A 4,828-nucleotide genomic window follows, 5' to 3' on the forward strand; every position below is an offset into this window, starting at 1 on the left:
ATCAGATATTTCCAACATCAAGAAAATATAGCAGATACTTATATAACCCCAGTTCAGATGAAGGAAATGCTAGCTAGCATCTATCATGTTTTTATTGTCATTTATCACATTTTCCTTACTTTTTTTAAAAAGTAGAATGCTGTTCATCTCATTCTCCATCTACTTCAAGTGTCGTCACTGTACCTGAAGTATTTTTGCATTCATTGGCAATTTGCTTTTATTAATTGCTATTGCTTTTACTAGTTACTTTAATAGTACTTTATCCATGGTGGTGCAAATAAACCAAGTGTACTTATTTTAACTGCTGTGTTGGAGACTGAAGAGTTGGAATTGACTTCTCTGAGCCTTGGAATATTACGTAATATTCTTGCCCTAGCCTCCTCACAACAGTGTAACAACTGAAGGAGATAATTATGTGACTAATCCACGCACACCTTGTAGCAGACATGATTGTAAGGTAGAACGCTCCTTAATTTCTCCTAAAATATCCACCTCACACCTGCACTCAAATATTTATCACAGCACTAACCACAATAGCAAAAGCAAAGAACCAACCCAGGTGCCTGTCAGTGGTGGACTGGATAAAGAAAATATGGTACATTTAAACCATTGAATACTCCGTAGCCATAAAAAAGAGCAAAACCATGTCCTTTGCAGCAACATGAAAGCAGCTGGAGACTGTTGTTCTACATGAATTATCTTAGAAACAGAAAACTGGATACTGCTTGCTCTCAGTTGTAAGTGGGGACTAAACACTGAGTATACATGGGCACAAGGATGGGAACAGCAGACAGTGGAGACTGCTAAAAGGGGGAAGCAGGGAAGGGGATAAGAGTTGAAAAGCCACCCCTTGGGTACCATGCCCACTACCCGGGTGACAGGATCCCTGGAAGCCCAAACCTGCACATATGCCCCTTGGATCTAAAATAAGACAATAAAAACACATTTAAAAATATAAGCCGGGCTCGGAGGCTCAGCCTGTAACCCGCGCCTTTGGGAGGCTGAGGTGAGTGGATTGCCTAAGCCCGCGGGTTCGAGACCTGCTTGGGCAGCGAGACCTCATCTCTACAATAAATCAAAAAATCAGCTGGGCGTGGTAGCGCGCGCCTGTAATTCTGGCTACTCGGAAGGCTGAGGTGGAAGGATCGCCGGAGCCCAGCAGGCGAGGCTGCAGTGGCCGGGAGCGGCCACTGCACTCCAGTCTGGGAGACAGAGTGAGACTCCAACTCAAAAAAAAAAATTATCCACACCCTTTATTGATGTGCTGCAATTCAATGTGCCCATTACTATTTTTTTAAAATCACTAAGATTTTGTTTCAATAAATCATTATTGGCCAGGTGCAGTGACTCAAGCCTGTAATCCCAGTCCTTTGGGAGGCCGAGGCGAGAGGATTGCCTGAGCTCAGGGATTCGAGACCAGCCTGGGTAACTTAGTGAGACCTTGTCTTTAAAATAAATTTAAAAATAAGCCCGATGTGGTAGCCCGCACCTGTGATTCCAGCTACTTGGAAGGCCGAGAGTGGAAGGCTGAGATGGAAGGATCACCTGAGCCCAGCAGGTCAAGGCTGCGATGGCCTTGAGCATGTCACCGCACTTCAGCCTGGGCAACAGAGTGAGACTCTAACCAAAAAAAAAAAATCAGCCAGGCTCGGTGGCTCAGCCTGTAATCCCACGCCTTTGGGAGGCTGAGATGAGTGGATTGCCTGAGCCCGGGGTTCAAGACCCACCTGGGCAGCGAGACCTCATCTCTACAATAAATCAAAAAATCAGCCGGGCGTGGTAGCGCGCGCCTGTAATTCCAGCTACTCGGAAGGCTGAGGCGGAAGGATCGCCGGAGCCCAGCGGGTTGAGGCTGCGGTGGCCGGGACGGCCACTGCACTCCAGTCTGGGCGACAGAGTGAGACTCCAACTCAAAAAAAAAATCATTATCTTACATTATTTGCTAGCAGATGCTATATAAATGACCTTTAGCAAAAGCTCTTACATTTATATTGGCATGGCCTTATTTTAGCTTAGCATGCTATGGACACTTAAGTAACCCATTCTAACATTATGTCAAACTGGCAAAAATATTATAATAATAATGTTTAATCTCTGACTCGCCTTTACTAGACCAGAGATGGTGGCACAGCAAATGACCGCTGTCATGCTCTATCTAACCGCAGGCAGCATGAGCAAAGCGCCTTCATCTGAGCCCAAGATGCAGTATAACTAAGGAGAGACAGTTAAACCCATTAAACATAGCCTCATTGTTCAGGAGTTCAAGTTTGCACAGCTCATGTATCCTGACTTCCATACAAGATGAAGTTCATTAAAACCAGAAATACTTGATATATTTTGTCACGATCTTTAAGACTTCTGATCTTGCCTTGGACTTCTGTTGATAGAAGATAAAAGTACTTGGCTGCTACATCACTGTTTATCATATAAAGTGTTGCCTGTGTTTAAGTCACAAAATATGCATGTGTAAGACTGTCAGTTGGTGTAAAACAATAAGAGCCAAGAAAGAGATCGAGAGGGCAGAAAAAGAGTGGCATTGAGAGAATGTCACCAGAAAGGCTGAGTGTCAATAAAATCACTGCCACTAAGCCCAAAAATTAATCATAAGCTCCTGGTAGCAAAAGCAAAGAGGGAATGCACTACATAGTTTGAATGATCTAATAAATGATAGCCTATACTAGTAGGCTTGACAGTATAAACTGTTTTTCTTGGCACTTAAATGCCCATAAATACATCCTGAATAAATAAGAAGCAATGTATTTTGTGGGCTGAGAATCAGCTGTGTCTTCAATAACAACAACAAAAAAATTCTTCATCTTTATTTTTTATGCTGACCTTCAATAAAAGGCAAGAATCGTTAAATAGTAGGTCTGAAAAGATTTTTTTCATGGAAATCTAAGGAAATGAACTCCAAATAAGTGGCTTTCTAACACTATTATTGATATAGTGATAGAGATTTTTGGAACCTAAAAGAATGAAGAGTTAACATGTCATATACTTTTCTCTTTGTTTTCTTAGTTGGATTTTTAGAAAAGGATAAAAGGCTGAAAAGTGATGGGAGTGTAAGAATTTTATGTTATTGATAAAAAGAAAAGCCAAAGCTTGAGATGTCAGGGGTGTAGATGACAAACCGATGTCAATTGAGAAGTCTGGCTTATATTCTGACCAAGTTTTACAGATTTGTGCAACAAAAGGAAGTGTGTGTAGCAAAAGGAGAGTCTGCACTTCCCCAAAATAAAAATTTTAAGTCTGCTCAACTGCACCAGTTGCTATTGTGTGCTGGAGGTATTGAATGAGCCAAGGTCAGAGATGCTAGGGACAAGAGTTACTCATTGTTCTCTTCTACTGAAATTAACGTCGGCCTTGGGAAAGAACCACTTGCAGAGATATTCACTGGGTTGATTAAGCTGCACGGTTTATTACCTCCACATAACTGAAAGAGCACGTTTGTTGAATTTGTTGTTTATTTTTACCCATTTGGATGATGCTGAAAAGTTTCTGCCAATATCAACTATTTTGGTTTGAGCAGTAATTTGTTTTTAACTGTTACTAATGACAGGAACTGGTAAATATGTTCTATTATTCTGTGCAATTAGTGCTGAAATGTGACATTAGGATCAAGCCATCAGCAAAGAGTGGAGTGTTACATTTAAAATTCTTATTAATTTGATGCTTAGGTGTTTATTTATTCAGCAAAGCTTTATTGCATATCTCATATGTGTCAAGCATCGCAATCAGTTCTGAGGATACAGCAATGGAAACGGTATAGTGTCTATTCTCAGGAAGTTTTCGGATTATTGAAATATGACATTAAAAGTACATTGAAAAGATAATGCACTAACCCAAGGTACATGATCTAACCTGAGACTAGGGATAGATGGTCAGAGAAAGTATCCTTGAGGAGATGTCTAACTAGACTTGAAAAAGAGAGCATAGCATCTAAACAAAAACAAGGTTATAAGAAAAAGTGAGACTTAGAAGAACTTTAGGTAATCTCCATCAGAATTCACATTCAAGGGCAGCAATATCTGTTTGGGATACAATACACACTTTTGCAACCTCAAAAACCAAAATAGAATGTTAGAACTTTAGAGTGTCCCAGGGTGATGATATTCCTGGGTGAAAGATGAGAAAACGCTTACTCTCTTGATAATCCACCAATCCACTTGTTTAATTACTCCATTAATCCATAGTGACAGATTTAATGCATCCCAATAAATAATGCATCAACAGACAAAATAAGAAATCTCTAAGAACATCTGAAATAAGCATAATCTAATGGAAAAATAAAGTCATTCAGCCAATATCAGGAAAATATTTTTTCAAGAATACGTGTTCTATTTGCAAAACTTAATTTTACATTAATTTTTACAATTCAACACAATTAAATAATCAATATGATACAAATCACATTCTCTTCCTTTTTTTATTCTCATCTGAAAAAGCAATGAGCTAGAAATCAGTAGCATAATAACTAGCTCATAGAACAAGCATACTTGGAAATTTAAAAATTCATTTCAGATGGATCATAGAAAAAAATCACAAAGAAAACTTTTAAATATGCAAAATCAAGCAATCATAAGAATACTATGTGTCAAAGTTTGTTCTTTTTGAAGTATCTTATAAATTTGTATTTTGGAGAAAATACATAGACTTAATCACTTATATATAAAGAATAAAGGCTGGCATAATGCAAATAATGAGATACACAAAAAGGTATTGATGACATTGTCTTGTCGTAACTGAGAATTGAGTACATGAACCTTTATTTTATCATTTTACCACGTAGTTACTTATGTATTATACACCCTCTTGTATGAATAATATA

This window comes from Carlito syrichta, unplaced genomic scaffold (genome assembly GCF_000164805.1).
Source record: "Carlito syrichta isolate Samal-C Ts95f unplaced genomic scaffold, Tarsius_syrichta-2.0.1 Scaffold287575, whole genome shotgun sequence".
NCBI lineage: Eukaryota > Metazoa > Chordata > Mammalia > Primates > Tarsiidae > Carlito > Carlito syrichta.